The 19,910-nt window shown below is 36.3% G+C and overlaps 1 protein-coding gene across 11 annotated transcripts in view; it reads left to right on the top strand.

The window, feature by feature from the left end:
* LOC105488645 (Rap guanine nucleotide exchange factor 2) overlaps nt 1–19,910 on the top strand; it is a 259,652-nt gene that overhangs the window by 109,865 nt on the left and 129,877 nt on the right. Inside the window, exons 1-2 of one of the 11 annotated variants that reach the window (XM_011752900.3) lie at nt 14,976–17,069; nt 17,949–18,240. The exons of 8 other annotated variants lie outside the window; for them this stretch is intronic. The gene's annotated coding sequence lies outside the window, so the exon portion shown is untranslated. Of the gene's footprint in view, nt 1–14,975; nt 17,070–17,094; nt 18,241–19,910 lie in introns of those variants that run through there. 2 more of the 11 variants (XM_011752901.3, XM_024794998.2) reach the window with 2 other exon arrangements.

Below are 19,910 nucleotides of genomic sequence, written 5' to 3'. Positions count from 1 at the left end.
GTTCCCCAAGGGTGTCAGCTACTGAGTTTCAGTAGTTATGTTTCTACGTACTTTTCGCAAGTAAATAATTTTTACTAAAGGTTTTAAACTTTTAAGTATTTTTATTTTAAATTACTAAATAAATATTTTATTTGAATTGACTAAATTTATTAAAGTACGGGGATTGCCCCTTTCTGTCACTTAGCTCTTCTATAAAAATATTCAAATGTCTTGTTGATAAATATTCTGAATGAGTCAGGCTCTTATGAAGAATCTATTTGAAAGATGTGAACAAAATTTTATAAAAGGTCAGAGTCTCTCCAGCCTGGGCGACAGAGCGAGACTCCGTCTCAAAAAAAAAAAAAAAAAAAGGTCAGAGTCTGAAACAAGGAGAGGTAATTTTACACTGTGGAGAAAGATCAGCCTGGGTGTGGTAGCTGACGTGAGTAGAATGGGCCTTTGGTGGCCAGAGTGCTAGTGAAGGAGTGCCAGAGGCACATTGCATCTAATTAAAAATAATCTCGGCTGCGATTCTCATGCCTCTTTGCCCTTCTACTTCTTTGAGGTCAAATTGACAAACATATTCTCTTTGGAAAATGGTCACATGAGGGAGGGAAGCTCTACTGCTTGCTTGTTCCTGAGTAATAGTCTTGGAAATGATGCTACCATTGGTGGTGGTGGCGGTAGTAATAGAGATAGTAATAATTGTAGTAGTAAAAATAATAGTAATAAAAGAATGATGACAAAATAGCTAAGCTTTTACATTATTTTCCATTCACCATTTTAAATGTTTTGTGTATATTAAATACTTTCATAATTCCCCTTTGAAGTGGGTACAGTTATTACCTGTATTTTATGAATGAGGAAACTATGGTAATACAGGATGGAGGGTGGTTGTACCTCCTGGAAATCTGCCTAGAAAGCCTGGAGTGACCCTGTGAGCTAGCTTCGATAATTCTAGGAATTCTGTTTCCCGCAGGAATATCTCCACTGGAATCGTAAAGCTCTTCCACTCCTTCAGACTCCGGACCTACTATTTGGTCCCTTTCTGGAGGTTCTGTCTGACTCTCTTTCTGAACTTAAAAGAAGGTGCTGGCAAACAATATTTAAGCATTGGCATATTTTAAAAATTATATATAATTTAATATGAAAGTAGTAATTACCATATACATTTTCAAAAATAAAGAGAAGAAACATTGTCAGCTAAAATCCTCTCATCCAAGATAATCATTCTTTAATAGTATTTTTTCTCTACACTTATATGCTTGTGTTTAAGATCATGCTTTAAATACAATTTAATGTCTTCCTTATTCCAGTTAAAGAATATATATGTTGCCTTATAATATTAAAAATTCTTCATAAAAAGGTTTACTGTTTATAACTTTTAATGCCAATTTAACATTTAGTTATTTGAACTTTCCACAATTTAGTTAATAATTGTAAAGGATACATTTTATTATAAATAATGCTGTAGCAAATGCAATTTGAAATTTATGTCTTAAAAAGAACACTGATTGTGACTTTATCATCATCTTAATACAAGGTCTGTTGTACAAACTAAATGCATAAGACCGAAGCCCTAGAACAGTGAAGAAGCCAGTAATGGTCGTCCTTGACTACCAGCCGTTATCAACTAGTCAAGTAACAGCTTGTTCTAACTTCTGGAAAGGGAACTTAATGTTCAAAAGACTGCTATTCTAGAAAAAAGAGGACTTGCAGTTCAGACTTATTTCTTGAGCACATTGGACTCTGTATCTAATTATTTTAAAAGATGACATAAGTTACTCTTTTTCTGGCTGGATGTCAAGTGCTTGCCAGTTAGTACTTTAATAGGGTGAAAGAGGGAATGGCGGTTCCGACGGAATGACAAGCCAGTACTATTTATAGGTTATTGCTTCATGTTGCACCTGCTGACATTTGCACTGTCCAAGTTGTTTGTTTCCTTTGGGGATGTTGCCTTAGGAATAGGACTGAGATTGTTTTAATGAGAAAGAGTTTAGTGGTGTTATGCTGAAGATTGGCATTAGTGATTCAATATATATTTCTCTTCCCAGAAAATACTGAGGTTCTATATGGATTAGGTATTACTGACAGTCCAGTTTCATAAAACAACTAGTTTACAGATGATTCTTCAACCTACGTTTTTATCGTGTAAGCCTGGAAATTGGTTATCAGTATATAATAAGTCAACTGAGCATTCTCTTAAAAGTGCCAACTCGTTTTGACGGGTAATTCACCTTGAAAGTACCAAAAGATCTGGAACAACATTTTTATATTTTTGACTAATTCTTATGAAATTGTTTTGACACATGATTTCATCCAGTGAAAAGGAGGATATATATGGCAGAAAAATCTGTCATTTGGCTTCCAGATTTAATTAGCCTTATTGAAATCCCTCAGTCGACATTTAAGTCAGCATTTTATGTTTTTCTAATTTTTTTTCTTTTGTTTTAGTTACCTTCCTAGAAGATAAGGGTGGTTTGGGTATGTACTTTTACTTTGGTTGTTCAGACGTGAGTGTTGTTCCTTGTTAAGGTTTGTAGGGCTTATGAATTCCTATGTGACTATCACTGACAGCTTGCTTACTCTTCTTCTCCACTTCAAGCAGTTTCAGTGATTATGAATGTTGTTTTTGTGAGTTTTGTTTTTAATCTACTAGAAATTTGTCAAGTTTTGAAACACTGATATTTATACAAGTGCCTGTAACACCATGTATTTTATGTTGTTACATATATTGTTGCCTTCAGATAGAGCTAAACTCTTATTTGAATTATAGTTTGTATTGAAGCAAGGTACAATTTATAGTTATTGTTTTCTTAAAAGTCGTTTAAAATGAATTCAGTGTCTTTGTATCAACAGAAGATTACTAGCAAAGGTAATTTAAGAATGGAGTGTGTGGGTGAGAGAGAATATTTGCCATAGGTGAATATAGAAACAGTGCAAACTATGATGTGTTTTTTCAAATCTATGAGTGAAGCAGTTGTGGCCACTCAGTTGTAAGGTTGTGTGCTGCATAACTTTATGAGTGTTGATTACACACATAGTCATTGCAGGTTGATTGATTAAAATAATTGACAGGCAGAGGGTAGTAAGAAGAAGGAGTTTTTCCTACATAATATTTTCAAAGGCATCATTTGCAACAGCTGTGGGGCTGGAAAGCAATAGATGAAGATTATCTTATGAGGTTGCAGATTTAGAAATGGTTTTCTAATGTACCTTTGCTTTATGCTATTGTACGTAATGGATAGGAAAACATTGACAATTTTCATTGCCCCTAAATACCCTAAATCAGTATATTTTACTAAAAAATACAAAAAACTAGCTGGGCGAGATGGCGGGCGCCTGTAGTCCCAGCTACTCGGGAGGCTGAGGCAGGAGAATGGCGTAAACCCGGGAGGCGGAGCTTGCGGTGAGCTGAGATCCGGCCACTGCACTCCAGCCCGGGCGACAGAGCGAGACTCCGTCTCAAAAAAAAAAAAAAAAAAATTATAATAGAAATTGTGGAATTTAAATTTTTGTCTAAAATTACCCCATTCTATGAATGATGAAGCCTATTTCCTAATAAAGTCACAATATAATAATGAACCAATATATTATTTTTTGGCTGCTGACTTCTGGAAGGTTAGGAATTTATTAAAGATAGGTTCAGACTGTATTTCTGAATGTATATCTAGCTCTTTAGATTATTTGTTAGAGAAGGAGATAGTTTACCTAGGTTTTATGTTAACTCATTGAGTTAGAGCATTTTTCTAGTAATTTATCAGTCATTAAAAATCCTATTTGCAGTAAGAAAAAAAAAAGTGTACAATTTTTATTTTGTGGGGAGGGGTTATGGAGTCTTACTCTGTTGTCCAGGCTGGAGTGTAGTGGCACAGTCCCAGCTCACTGCAGCCTCCGCCTTCCACGTTCAAGCAATTATCGTGCCTCGGCCCCCCAAGTAGTTGGTATTACAGGTGCCTACCACCACATCCTGCAAAGTTTTGTATTTTTAGTGGAGACGAGGTTTCACCTTGTTGGCCAGGCTGCTCCCGAACTCCTGACCTCAACTGATCCTCCCACCTTGGCCTCCCAAAATCCTGGGGTTGCAGATGTGAGCCACTGCCAGTTTTTTGTTGTTGTCTGTTTGGTTTTTAAAGAGACAGGTTCTAAGTCTGTCATCTAGTCTTGAGTGCAATGGCACAATCTTAGCTCACTGTGGCCTCAGCCTCCTGGGCTTAACCCATCCTGTCTCCTCAGCCTCCCAAGTGACTGGAACCACAGGCACACATCAGTATGCCCTGCTGATTTGAAAAATATTTGAGGGGAAAGATGGGGTCTTGCTGTGTTGCTCAGGCTGGTCTCAAACCCTGACCTCAAGCGATCCCCCCACCTTGACCTCCCAAAGTTCTGGGATTACAGGCGTGAGCCACTGCACCTGGTCTATGCTAGATATTTAAGACATGAATCATTATTGTTATACAGAGAGACTCTTTTATATTGGTCACAGTCTTAAAAAATCACTGCTGTTGAAATGCTTAATCTGATTTTCTTTTTTTTTTGAGGCGGAGTCTGCTGATTTTCTTAATAAAATCAATTTTATCATAGAAGTCTCAAAGGAAGGGCCTTTTAATAGAAATAGTCATGTGTCCCATATTTAATCATAAACAGCATCTTTATTGCTCTGATAGTTTAAAACTTTTTTTATCTTTTATATAGAGCATTTGGAGAGGAATCTCTTCACTTTCTTTTATGTGTTGGCCAGGTAGGGACTGTAAGGTTGAAGGGAAATTAATCCCAGGGTAGCTATTAGTCTAGGAACTTTGAAGATGCCAATAGGAGGATGGTAATTAAGGCTGGAAACCAGAGAGATTAGGACAAAGACTATACAGAGAGTGGTGGCTTCTGATGCATGGACTCTAGGGTTTGGTTTACCAGGTTATTTGGGCAGCAGACTTAGTAGGCAAAATAATCTATACTACAAGTGCGTTAAGAAATTTTATCTATAACTGAAAATGTACTGGCAGTGGGAACTGCTGTGCAGTGAAGTGCCATCAAAATTGAGGTTTGCTTCATGGGCCCTTTCCATGCTTATCTATGGATTATTCTCCTCATTTTATATTTTTCAGTGTTTTTTCAAACATTAATTGAAACTTGCATTGACCTGACCACTCTCCTACTGTGTGGTCTCTACAGTGAGTCCTAGAGTATTCAAAAGAAGCAAGATGATCTACCCCTGCCGTCATGTAACGTAGTATCTGCTTGCGGCAATGAGGCGGTTGCATGGGAAGTAGAAAAAGTTCCCTGGGTATCATTGAACAAGTACGTAGTACTGTGTAAATTGACGTGGCAAAGACCATACAAAATGCAAAATCATTTCAAAGAGAGGGATATTTTAATGTATGTGGAAGGTCCTCAAGGGTGGCTCTTAAGGGGGTATTTTTGAGTTGGGTTTATAATTTAGATTGTTGGAAAGTGATCAGGAAGAAAATGTGGACATGGTAAAGAACATAAGTGATGGCACAGAGATAGGATTGAGTGAGGACGATTCAAACATAACCAACAGCTTGAGTGAGGGCAAAAGATTGAGATCAATTTATCTAGAATGCAAGTGTAGTTTAGGGAGTGAAATAGTTACAGAAGCATTGGTAATAGTGGCATTGATGAGAGCTCTACTTTACAAAGCTGTATAACTTGGTTGGAAAGCCGGGACTGTTGGTAAATTAGGTCTCAAGTAACATTGGCAGAAGGTTGAAATGTGCATATCATGTATTTGCACCACATTGACTGTGTCCATTTACAATTAGTGCTTCTCCTTCATTGATACCAACTGTATCCATAATTTAAAAATTAAAACTGTGCTGTGGTACTCTTAATAATCACATTTTAAATCAGAGCTGGCAGCTATAATGAGAATAAATGGAGAAACAGAACATTTAACTAATCAGTTTGGAGAGGCTGAAATACTATTCTCATTATGATTCACATGACGAACAATGAGCTACTTGAGTTTAAAAATCACAGGCCTACTTTCTGCTTGCCGCTGCTGCATGATAACTTAAGTGATTGTTCTGATACCCTGTAAGGTTTTTTTTAGTAATGGGAGGAGGTAAAACAGTGGATGAGTTAGTTCTATATGTGGCAGAGACTGAAGACAAATTTATTTATTTGTTTTCAAGTGGGATTATTTATTTTAATTTTGACTTTGATTTTAGATTCAGGGAGTACTTGTGCAGGGTTTTTTACAAGGGTATATTGTGTGATGCTGAGGTTTGGGTTTGATTGAACCCATCACCCAGATAGTGAGCAAAGTATGCAATAGGTAGCTTTTCAATTCTTGCCCCCTTCCTTCCTCCTCACTCTTGTACTCCCCACTGTTTGTTGTTGCCATGTTTATGTCCATGAGTAGGTAATGTTTAGCTCCCACTTACAAGGGAGAACATGTGATATTTGGTTTTCTGTTTCTGTGTTGCAGCCTCCAGCTCCATCCATGTTGCTACAGAGGACATGATTCCATTCTTTTTTATGGCTGTGTAGCATTCCATGGTGTACGTGTACCACGTTGTCTTTATCCAGTCCACCACGGATGGGCACCTAGGTTGATTGCATGTCTTTGCTATTGTGAATAGTGCTGAGATGAATGTGCAAGGGCAGGTTTCTTTTTGGTAGAACGATTTCTTTTCCTTTGATTATATACCCAGTAATGGGATGGCTGGGTCAAATGGCAGTTCTATTTTTATTTCTTTGAGAAATCTCCAACCTGTTCTCCATAATGTCTGAACTAATTTACATTCCCACCAATAGTGTATAATAAGCGTTTGCTTTTCTCCACAGCCTGGCCAGCATCTGTTGTTTTTTGACGTTTTAATATAGCCATTCTGACTGGTGTGAGATGGTATCTCAGTGTGGCTTTGATTTGTATTTCTCTTGTAATTATTGATGTTGAGCATTTTTTCATATGTTTTTTGCCACCTGTATGTGAAGACAAATTTAAGTGTTTCGTATTTCATGTAAAGAGCTATATAGGATTAGAAAATCATATTCTTGAAAGAGTACACATTTGTTTTAAGTCATCCAATGACTTACTGAAGATACCTTAAGGAGTATGGCATTTTAAAAATAACTCACTAGTGAATTATGCTGCAGAAGGGTAACTTTATTGGACATTAAACATATCCAAAAGGCATAAAGAGAAGTGAGGGATGGAGTTCTGGAAGTTGTATATTCACGTAAGATTTACTTTCAGGTATTGGCAAAAATCACAGCTGGAGTGCAGATTAAGCATGATAGGAGTGTGGTGATTGGAGAAGGAATGGAGGGGGAAAAGGAAAAACTACAAATCATGTTAAAACTGTCCTCATTGAGTTTTACAAGTAATATACTGGTCTTACATACCCTTTCCTCCTACCATGGGAAAATATCACTAACTTATAATAGGATTAAATGAGGCAATACATAAGCTTTTTAGATCTTTTCTTTATAGAGAACATTATTAGAAGTTGTTGGCCAGGCGCAGTGCCTCATGCCTGTAATCCCAGCACTTTGGGAGGCTGAGGCAGGCAGATGACCTGAGGTCAGGAGTTCAAGAACAGCCTGGCCAACATGGTGAAAACCCCATCTTTACTAAAAATACAAAAAAAATTAGTCAGGCGTGGCGGCACAAGCCTGTAGTCCCAGATACTCGGTAGGACGAGGCACGAGAATTGCTTGAACGTGGGTGGCAGAGGTTGCAGTGAGCCGAGATCACGCCACCACACTCCAGCCTGGGCAACAGAGTGAGACTCCATCTAAAAAAAAAAAAAAAAAAGAAGTTGTTTTCTTGAAAAGGAAAACCATCAGACTTTATTTAATTCATATTTGGAATGGCCTAAAGTTAGATGATGGGAGAATTAGTAAGGGTTACTAAGTGTGTAAGAACTGCTTATCTTAGGATTCGTCTTGTACAACTCATTATCATGTTATTTTTTGCAGAAGCAGGTGATTGGGCCCTGCAGTTGGTCAGTTAATAAAAGTACTAGGTTAGTCTGGGAGCCATCCATTTTAACCTAAAAATGTTCCATTTGATCTATGCATATATATATATATATAACTGAATCTACAGTTGAGTTAAAATATACACATGTGCATAAATATATATTTGTTTGTGTGTATGTGTGTCAATTCATCCTCTAGGACTTGACTCTGTTCCCTTAAGTCTTCCATACTTATTTACCCTGCACCTAATCCAACAACAGGTGTAAAAAACTGACATACCTGTATTAGTTTTACAAAGCATTAACCTATTAGGTAATTATTAAGTAGGTAGTTTATCAAGAATGAGCGGTATATGTATTGTTCTTTTTAAGATATTAATGTGCAAAACCTAATCACTACAAGGGGTAGTGTCCCAACAACTTTATCTTTGAAGAATTGTTTACCAAAAGGATTATCAAAAGTTACGAGCAAAAATGACCAGAACTGATTTCTAAAATCAGACGTTACTCCAGGTTATTAGTCATGTCTTTTCAAGAGATTCCTTACCTTTGTGCTTAATCAGTACTAATGAGCTCTTTTATCTTGACTTCTGACCTAAACTCACCTGCAATGTTTGATATGCGTATACTTCTATCTTATTCATCCTACAGATATTTATTGCTTCTTACATGCTTGCTTAGAATGTGGTGCTGAACTAAAGGAGAGATCCTCCTCATGTGCTATCAAAGCCAAGAGATTAAAAAGTGTTTTGAGAAGGGAGAAGGGTCACTTTGTCTAGTGCTGCAGGGACATTCAATAATGGGAGACATAACCTTTGGATTTAGCAACATGGGAGTCCTGTGACCTAACAGGACTCATGTTAGTGGAGTGGTGGAGCTGGTTGAGGAGACAATGGGGAGAGAAGAATTGGTGAAACAGAAAATTTCATCATATCAAGAAATTTCATAGTGAAGTAGAGCAGGAAAATGGGGTGGTGACTAGGAGTTGTAAAGTCAAGAGGGGTTTGTCTCTTCAAAATTAGGAGATGCTAGCATGTGTTTGTGTGTTGATGGAAATGATCCAGTTGAGAGAGGTACAAAGGTGATAAAGGAAAGAGGGGAGGTACTTGCAGAAGTGGGTGAAATTCCCACAGTGGGGTGGGATGGGGTGGGGGAGGTGTTAGCTTTTGAGAGCATGAAAGCACTTCATGCTCTTTTATAAACTTAGGATAAGAGATGTAGGTCAGTTGGTAGATTTGGGAATTCCGTGATTTCCTGCTGCCAAACATAAATCCACACTCCCTTGATGAGACATACAGGGCAGCTCAAAATGCTTCCAGCTTGTGGTGCTTCCAACATGCTCTACAGTTACTGATCTCTGTGGTCTGGACACACTTTTGTCTAAGCTGTTGTGCCTGTCTGGGATATCCACCACATTGTTAGCACCTTCCCCCTACCCTGTGAATTTCTTTAGGAAGTCTACCCTTGTGTTCCTGTCAGGATCAATCATTGCATATCATACTAAACTGTGATACTTTCAAAGGTGTGGGCTCTGTTATTCATCTTTGCTTCCCCAGTGCCTAGGACACAGCAGGCGTTTAATCAATGTTTGCCGAATTCTGTTGGGTCAGGATTATATTTTTAACTTGCCCTTTAAAAAAATCACTTATAAAGTTTGACAATATTATGATAACATATTCCCTTTTAGAAATAACTTTTCAGTAGCCTACAATTTATTTAATGTCAGGTTGATATAGATGAGAAAACCAGGGAAAAGAATGAGGTTGCAAGGTAATGGAGGAGGAGTCTGGGGAAACCGTATGATAAATTGATATTGTTCGACCTTTGCAGGGGTGTAGAAGAGGAAAAAAGGCAAATGGTGTTTGCTGGATGTTGGTTTTCTTACTGTGTTAGTTGTAATTAGTTTTGGTTGCAAAAAACAATTGCAACAATACAGTAGGACCCAATTTTTCTCTCACAGAAAAGGACCCTGGGAGTGGATGGTCCAGGATGGTTTGGTGGTGACTCCAAAGGTGAAAGGTTATAGGCTTCCACCCTTCTTCTCTACTTGTGCTAGCATGTGGCTTGTATTTTCAGGGTCAGTTGGTAGCACAGATGTCTGCCGAACCGCAGCCATCATGTCTGCCAAACTCCAGCCATCATGTCTGCATTAAAAGCTAGAAGCAGGAGGAAAGGCAATAGAGCAGAAAAGTTACCTTTTCCATCCAAGACAGATTCCTTGAAACATCATTTCTATTTATATCTCATTGTCCAGAATGTAGTCATGTGGCTGCTTCAGGCCACCCAGGATCCTGGGACACGTAGTCTTTTATTCTGCAATGTGATGCGCCCTGCTAAAAATAATATAAAAATATCCTTCTAAGGAGAAAGAGGAAAATGGATATTGGAGCAGGGAAGCCACGGTCTCTGTTACACCTGCTCTTCAGTTTTCCCCCTCATCCTTGGAGTGCGTTAATTGCCTGTGCTCACATTCTACATCAGCTTAGCCACGCTCCTTTAGCTTTTACATTATCTGTAATTCCTATTTGTCTTACTGGAAGTTTACTCAAGTCCTGGTATTCCTATGACATATATAAGGCAAAGGCTTATATTAAAGGTTTTAAGGAAGTGCTGGGAGAGAATTCCAAATAAGGCAAAGAAAATGATGAAACAAATGTCAACTTGCTTCAACTAGAGTTGATGATATTGAAGGGAAACTTTAGTTACACTAGATGTAAGTATATTCTATTTTAAATGTAAAATAAGGGAGGTCTCTAAAGGAGTAAAGTGAAATATGTAAATAGTCACAGTGGTATATATTAAAAATTCCCCCTTCGGGTGTTCGTCATACTTTCTGCTTCAGTATGAAGTATCTTCATCCTGGAACACTAACATGATTTTTAGCATTATTTAGAACCCTGTTTCCTGTTGTACATCATATTCCAATGTGATACCTGATGCACAGAGCAAAACTGTTCTCTAGAGGGAGAGGGTTCAATTGCTGGATCAAGTTGGGAATTTGGTTGCTATAACTACAACATCGCAGATGTGCTGTACATTTACGTAGGCTTCTGTGGCCTTTGGAGTACTGGGATTGGTAGTGTCTTAACACAGTAAGTAGCTGTAAAGAGAAGGACTGTGATATTTTTTGTGTGTATAGTTGATGGAGTTCCCCAGGTCACCTGATGCTTAAAAGTCTTCAGTTAGGGCATTGTTTGTGATCCTTGCTATAAATGAGTGTGTGATAGTTCATCCCAGAAGTCCTGTTTGCAGTGATGTTTATATTTCTTGTGAAGAAATAAATAATACTATATTTCATAAAGATTTTAGAGTCTGATGTTTGTGTCAATGAAACACAGTATTGTTTTTCTCTGGAAGATGTTTCAGTTGGTTACCCACTGCTAAGTGCTCAGGAACTCCTAACTCTTGTCTGTGTTCCGGTTGTTTTTGGAGAAGGGACAGAGGGATGTGTGAGTTACTGTTTCACTTGTATGAATTCAGGGTGTATCTTAAAATAATAGAGCAGCTAAATTTGTTTTTGTTTAAGAAAGTGTACTCTCTGTATTGGGGTCACTAACAGAAAATAACAAGAGTAATAGTATGGTTAAAAGAAGATTGATATGTGATGCAAATTATACTCTGGGAAATTGGAATGTCATTATTAAGATAAAAATGTCCAATTAATCATAGTTCAGGGACCTTCTTATTATGAGTTAAATATGTGTGTGTGTGTATATATATATATATATATTTTGAAGACAACAAAATCATATTTTGAAATGTTAAAGAAGATGACTTTATTCTGTATTATGTACCCACTTAATTTTTTCCATGTATTATAAATTTTTTGACAGTACTTGTTGAAATAATAAAGTGAAGGACTATAGCTTAGATATTTATATTATTGCTTTTTTAAATGTAAGAATTTAAATGTCATGTGGTTTTTAAAAGGATCTGCAGTTATTTTTTATTACCAATTAGTATTTTGAATTGTGAGTCCAAAATATTTAAATTATTGTCTTAGATGTTTCTTATGGCTTTATAGGGGTTACATATTTTTGCTATTAAATAGAAAATAGAATTTCTGCTATTGACTATTCATGTGTTTAGAGAGCTACACAAACATTAAATCATTATTTTCTTGGTTATACTTTTATCTACTTTTTTTGAGTCAGATTATTTCAAGGTAATCTTAACCTTATCTTTAATTGATGGCTTACCTTTTCGTGTTTTATAACTAGAAATTGCTTAGAATTTAAGTGTAATTTCCTTAAGATAACTTTGGTATTAAACATTTTCAGATAGTTTTAAAAATGAGGGCAATTTAAAATTTGTCAAACACATTCTTGTGTTTTATTATTATTATTTTATGGTTCATTAGGGTGAATTTAGAAAATAGTCATTAAGCAGACTTAATTCAGTTTTACACATAGAAAAACCTCAAGTTGAGAAATTCCATTTCATTAGGCTAAATCAGATATATTTTAGGATGAACGTGTATATATTCTAGCATGTATGTATCAGAGACATATATGTTTCCCTCTTTTCTTGCCATGATGGATATAGTCCAGGATAATAATTTAGTTATTACTCAGAATCATGAGACCATTTCCGTTTACTTCTTTTCACCTTATCTTGAATTTTAACTTACATAATTTTGGGAACACAAACTAAGGAATTGGCTTTGAATAAGGTATTCCAGGTTTTATAGCCATTATCCCATTTAAGTGATTTTTTATTTTTAGATAGAGTCTCGCTCTGACACCCAGGCTGGAGTGCAGTGGTGTGATCTTGTCTCACTGCAACCTCTGCCTCTCGGTCTCAAGTGATTCTTGTGCCTCAGCCTCCTGAGTAGCTGGAATTACAGTCATGTGCCACCACTCCCGGCTAATTTTTGTATTTTTTGTAAAGATCGGGTTTTGCCATGTTGGCTAGGCTGGTCTTGAAGTCCTGGCCTGAAGTGGTCTGCCTGCCTTGGCCTCCCAAAGTGCTGGGATTACAGGTGTGAACTGCCATGTCTGGCCCCATTTAAGTGAACTTCTAAAATCTCTTATGTATAGGAAATTTTGTGTTTGAAAGCATCATTGTGACTGAAACAGATTTTTTTTCATTGATTATGTTAGAACATAAAGTAATTTTAGTCTTTCAAATATAGTAGAGAAGAGCTGCTTGATTACCATTCAAGCCCAAGAAACATGAATTTTAATTTTTCTAAGAACGTGCTTGTGGGACAGTATATAGAAAAGACTTTAGAGTCCTTGTGTTTGGCAATAATGATGGTTTGAAGATGACATGGGGCAAGACTTTCAAAGTAATTGCCCAAGGTAGAGGTTTTCAAACCAGGCAGTTATTACATTTGCCTGGCTTAGGATGGGCAAAATGCTGAGTCCCACGCCCTGGAGATTTTGGTTTGCCACATCTGGGTTGGACCTTGGACTCTCTTGTTTTAAAAGCATACCAGCAGGTGGTTAATCAGATTCAAACAGAGAGGCTGTAGGTGAATGACTTTAAAATCGATGTGTAATTGTTTTAAAGGTAGATCAATAGAAGAAGAGAATCCCTGGAAGATCTGGTAAAGTTGAAACCAGAGATAGGAACCTTATCTTAATGGTCTCTGTGTGCCAAAGCTAAGGGCCTGAATAGTATTTCCATGGAAAAAGAAGTTGATGGAGAATAATTTAAAAGGGCTAATTGGTGGAATTTAGTGACTGAAGGTTACAGACAAGGGAAGAAAAAAAGTAAAAAATGGCTTCCGTTCTTTGAATTTGGATGTCTATAGAGCAATTACTTTGACAGCTATAACCAAATTTGGAGGGAATGAGGTAGGTGGGTATCAGAGTTGAAATGAAGATACTTGATTTTAGGCATGTTTAATTAATGCATTGACAAATAGATGGGAGCTACAGGGGATATAAAGAGATAACCTGGGTTCCTGAGAAAGATTGTAGATACAGGGTAGGGTAGGTGGAGGTTGGGTAAATAGAATACTGAAGGAAAAGAAGAGTACTTACAGCTATGTCAGAAAGTAACAAACAGGAACAGAATTTGAAAACTTTAAAATTTTGCTGTACTGCCCAACCCAGTGCAGAGATGTCTCATGGTCTATTTTAGCAAGCCATGCAATATGTTGTCAATCCTTACATAAAGTGAATGCCAGATTTATAAAGTTACCGAATTTTGTAAATGAGGCAATATTAATCTTTCACAAAACATTAATTTGAAAATGATTGAGTTGCTTTCATATTTTGGCTTCTATGAACATTCACAAATGTCTGTTTGTGTGGGTGATATGCTTTCCTTAATGTCTTGGAAAGGTACCTGGGGTGAAATTGATGGATAACATGGTAAATGTGTATTTAACTGTATAAGGAACTCCCACACTGTATTCCACAGTGGCTATAACATTTTTTATGCACACTAGCAGTTTATGAGATTTTTGTTTGCCTCACATCCTCGTCAACGCTTGGTATTGTCAGTCTTTTTCATCTTAGCTGTTCTAGTAGATATGCGGCAGTATTCTTACCGTGGTTTTTATTTTGTATTTCTCTGAAGATTAATGTTGATAATTTTTTCATGTGTTTGTTGGCCATTTCTGTATCTTGGCAAAGTGTCAGTTCACCTCTTTTGCTGTTTTAAAAAAATTGGATTGTTTGTCTTATTTTTGAGTTGTGTAAGCAATCTTTTGGATACAATTATTTTGTTGGCTATATTTTGCAAAAATTTCCTCCTAATCTAACATGCACCTTAAAAAAAAATAAATAAAAACTCTGTGTTTTTGAAAGCTAAGGCTTTTTTAATCTTAATGAAGTCCATGTTGTCAACCTGTTTTTTAATACTTTGTACTTTTAGTGTCCTTGTTAAGAAATCTTTTCTTAACCTCATGTCATAAAGGTTTCCTCAGTTTTTCTTCTAGAAATGTAATAGTTTTACTTCTTCCATTTAGGTCTAAGATCTATTTTGATTTAATTTTTGTGTGTGGTGTGAGGTAAGGGTTGAGATTTACATTTCTTCATACAGATATTCAGTTGTTCTAGAATACTTATTGAAAAGAATATTTTTAATCTATAGAATTGCCTTGGCATGTTTGTTTAAAATCAATTAATTGTAAAAGTAAATTATTTAACTATGAAATATTTGTTTAGATCTATCTCTGGAATCTCTCTTCTGTTCCATTGCTTTACATGTCAGTTCTTCCACCAGTACCACACTATCTTCATTTGTGTAAATTTATAGTCACTTTTGAAGTCATATAGCGTAAATCCCTGACTTTGTTCTTGCTTGTTTTTATTCTGTCCTTGCCTTTTTATATAAATTTTAAACCAGGTTATCAGTGCCAAAAAAATGTTCGTTAGGATTTGGTTGGAATTGCACTGAGTCTGTAGATCAGCTTGGGAAAGATTACTATCTTATCAATATTGAGCTTTCCAAACTGTGAACTCTCTCTATTTAAGTTTTCTAGAATTTCCCTTTGCAAGGTTAAGTTCCCTTTGGTAGTTTTTAGTATACAGATCATACACATTCTTCATTGTATTTATTCCTAAGTATTTTATATTTTGATTATAAATAATAGGTTTTTACCACTTCAGTCTATAAGGGGGAAGCTCTGAAACAAAGGTTAAGCAATATTGCCAGTGTTAGTTATTGGTAGAATTAGAACAGTCTTTCACTTACAAAACAAGTACGGGCTCATGAGAAGAGTCCACATTTAATTCAGATGAATTAAATCGGTTGCCATTTTATTACTTGATATCTTTGTAAAAGATTATATATGTGTATGAGTTTATGCTTTTCCTTTCTTGGACATGTGTTATTTTAACTTCCAAGAATTATGAATACAGTATTTTTCAAGTGACCTGAATTTTTGTTGAGGTTCAATCTTACAAAGACATACTTACCATTTCAACTTCTCTTACGGTATGTGCCAATTTTTGGGCAGGTTAGTGGCTAGGTTTTGATGCCATTAACATAGAGCTTTAAAGAATAGCAGATGTTTAGTTGTGATTCTTGAGATCAGTTCAAGTTCTTACTTGCTTAGGGCCAATCTGAATCATTCATTATATTCATCTGCCATTTTTCTCATTAATATGTTACATAGATCTGTTTGGTTATTTCTTAATGTAATTGTTTATTTTACTTCTTGAATGAATTTTATAAAAAATAAGGCCATTTGAAAATAAGATATTAGAGCTAAGCTTCCTTGTCTATACAACTCATACATGGCCAGCTTTGCACACTGCAATGGTGAACATTTAACAAAAGTATATTGGACGGGCATGTGTCTACATGCTGAAAGGAAAAGCTGTTATGGACCATAACTTTTATACAAGCTGATCAGCTGCCATCTGTGTACAAAGCACTGTGATCAGCAGAGACCTGTTTGTGCCACTGTGTAGACTGATAGCAGCAGATTAATTTAGCTGAGCTGTTCTCTAGCAGTTTGGTCACGAGGACATAGACACTACCAAAGTGTAGTCATCACACCACTGATCTTTGCTGGTTTAGATTGTGGCAAGAGAGAAAAACTGCTTGCTCTCTTCACCCCAATACAGCTGAGGTAAGAGCCACCTTTTTTTCTCTTGAAGGGAAAAATGAGAGCAAATCTGCCTCTTTTAACTTTTCCCATGCTGTTTGATTTAAATTTATTCTAGTCTTTTCCATGATAATCCCCCAGGCCAGGTATACAGTTCAGCATCTCTTTGGCGGAGAGCAACTAGTTTGTAGCACAGCTTGGGTAAATTTTAATAACAAAATTGTATTGCCAGCACGAAGCATTTGACCTTGAAGACAGAGGAGAGCAGACATTGCAGATTTCCCTACTTGCCCTTCACTTACAAGAGAGTAGATAATGAATTAATAGAAATTGATAAAGAGTGTCTGTCAGGCAGCCGCTGAGGTCATGAGGCTGGTATGCAAAAAGAGTACCCATACAACATGCGAGACACATAGCTGCAGCCAGGAGAGGTGGGTGGGTCATCGAAGCAGGAAATTAGCCGTCAGATGGAATGTTGGCCTCTGTACAAGCTACGCCGCGCGCATGGACTCACTGGGAGAAAACACACAGGGAAATGGGGAGTGCTCAGTGCTGCAGAGAAAAGAGCTCCTATAGAAGATGACAGCACTATTGCTGTTACTGGTACTTCAAAGATACTGAAGACAGTGCAGGTTAGAATTTTTTTTAAAGGAATTAAAATGTTAGTAGCTTAAGTATGTTTAGTGTTTGTTAAATAGACAACAAACTACTGAGGAACGAACAGGGGGAATAGCACAGCTATAAGGCCTTCATATTGTATAATAATTTTTATCGTGTACTCTATTTTTATAAGCAGAGATTAAATGTTGAGATCCACTTTGCAGAGGAACAAACTTCTGTTAATTTGTGTAGGGCGATGATTGTTAGAATGTTTCTAAGTGAGCCTTGAAAGAAATTTAGAGATGTATAGTGTGTGTTCAGTTTTCCCAATACTTCTGAAATATAAGCCGGTTAAAGTCCATGCTTTAGAAGCAGTTTGCAGTTTACACACATACATGTAATTTATATATGTATCTGGTGTGTGTGTGTGATTTTTAACATAGCTGTTACTTTTTTGGGGTCTAAACTAATGAGTTAACTTATTAAGAAAATATTACATGTATTTTATGGAAAGTCTTTCAACCCACTTTCCTTTTATACTTATATTAAAATTTATTCTTATATAAGTTACCAATTTTTGAGAATGGAATTGATGGCATCAGCAGTTACTTGTTAGCTTTTCCTCCCTAATTTAATTGCCACTTTGCTGTCTGAAGACAGTGTTATGTGATTGTTTTTTTTGTAAGTCCTAAACAAATAAATTGGTTTTGATTTAGGATCATCAGTCCAGTCAGTTACTTAGACTTTTTTAAGGAAGAAACTAAAATTTAGTAACTGGCTATCATTTTCTGGAAACAGGGGTGTGAAAAATTGATATATTGGAGTATTATGTTTTTAATCATTTTGTAAATTAGGATTGCCCACCAGTATAATATCTGCTTGACTCCTGTGTATTCCCTTGCTGGGTGTAGGCTGACTTGAATAAGTTTACATTCCGATACCGAGAATTGCATTCCACTGGGTAGTTCTGACGTACAAGAAGAATGTGGAGGCCCATACAAAGGGCAAGATTAGGGACACTGATAGAAGAGGCTTCTATGCTCTGTGACTGCCTTCCGTGGAAAGCTCACACTGGCAGAAAGTGCTCTTGACCCAACTTGGGAGAGGAAAATGTGGTCACAGAAACTTCGGACAATTGGACCTTACAACACCTGCAGCACCCTGTCTGGTGTTTCATTGCCTATGGGTATTTACGAAAACTAGGTAAGACTTTACATTCTCAAACTTTCATGCTGTGTGGGAGTCTTGAAGGAAAGTTTAGTTTTCTCTATTTTTTATATTATATGGAAGACTACTTAGTAATTTTTTGTCTTCATATTTTTGGTATTACAAAGTCATAACATTTGCACCTGTAGAAGTATATAACTTAGTTTCAATTTTGCTAACAATTTTACTTTTTAATTTTTAAATTGTTTTGTATAAAAACTTCAGCAAAAAAATGTAATGGAATGAAAGTCTGAATTGTTATACTGTTTTTAGAGCAGTCGTTCTTAGCCATACTGAGGGAGTACTAGCATTTAGGAATAATCTGTTTCATATGCTGCAAGTGGTCTTTTCAGTAATCATTTACTGGTGGGCTTAATTTTTTTTCTTTTTTGACATGGCAGAGAACTCACAGATTTACCAGAAGTGAACCTACATCACTTTTAGTTGTTATCTTGTGATTGTTTAATGTAAGATTTTAAGGACATGCTGAAATTACATTGAGATTGAATTGTTGAAAGGCAAGGTGTACAGTGTATTTATACAGAACAATTTAGAAAGCTTTAAAATAGACCATAGTGATCACATTTTCATTCTGTGTGGAAGGAGAAGACTATCAGCATTCTTAAAACACATATACCATAATACTTCTCCCTTCCACCACCCACTTTTCCTACTTTATGGCCTCTGACTAGACACCTCTTGTCAAATGCTGGTGTCTAGTTAGAAAGAACAGGTTTTTAAAATATTCAGGCTAACTCTCATTGATAACTGTTAACCTTCATCTTTCTTGTTTTTGAAAGACAGCTATTCGTATATGTGTGTTAATACATGTGTGTTAATAGCGTGTCTTATATACAAATACACATATACACACAAAGACTGAAACTTCTAGAAGACCAGAAATAACTTTTGAAAGATATTTAATTCTAAGTAGAAAAGATAAGCCATGTATCTTTAAAAATTAAGGAGTCTGAAATTTTAAAATATCTTGTTTATCTTGGTAAACAACAGATCTTTGCCGAGGTAACCCTAAAGCTCTTTATGGTCATTTGTAATTTGCTGAATTTGAATTGCCTTCTGAATTACAAATGCTGATTTGTGTTTTTCACTCAACTAGCTACTGAGTGAGCCTGGCCATTGAGAATTCACCTCTCAATGAAACTCACTTCTCGACTTGTCATTGGGTTATAGCTGTTTGTGTACTTGTCATCCGTGGCATATAAACTACTTAAGAAGAGGGACTGTATTTAGTGAGTTTTTTTGTAAACTCTCAGTATTGATTACCAAGTTTATATTGGTAATATCGATTCTGTTACGTGTCCAGTGAACATTTGGAAGAGGAATAGATAGCACAATAATATATATGTCAGAAATAATATTATCTAGTCGTGCACTGTGTAATAATGTTTTGATCAATAATGGACCACATATACAGTGGTCATCCCAGAAGATGATAATATGGTATTTTTACTGTACCTTTTCAATGTTTAGATGTTTAGATACACAAATACCATTGTGTTACAATTGCCTACAATATTCAGTAGAGTAACATTCTGTATGGGTTTGTAGCGGAGGAGCAATAGGCTGTGTCATCTAGCCTAGGTTGATAGTAGGCTATCCCATCTTGGTTTGTGTAAGTATACTCTGTGATGGTCACACAACAGTAA

The sequence above is a fragment of the Macaca nemestrina genome, chromosome 3, assembly GCF_043159975.1.
Source record: "Macaca nemestrina isolate mMacNem1 chromosome 3, mMacNem.hap1, whole genome shotgun sequence".
Classification (NCBI taxonomy): Eukaryota; Metazoa; Chordata; class Mammalia; order Primates; family Cercopithecidae; genus Macaca; species Macaca nemestrina.
This window is presented reverse-complemented; position numbering and strand designations above follow the sequence as displayed.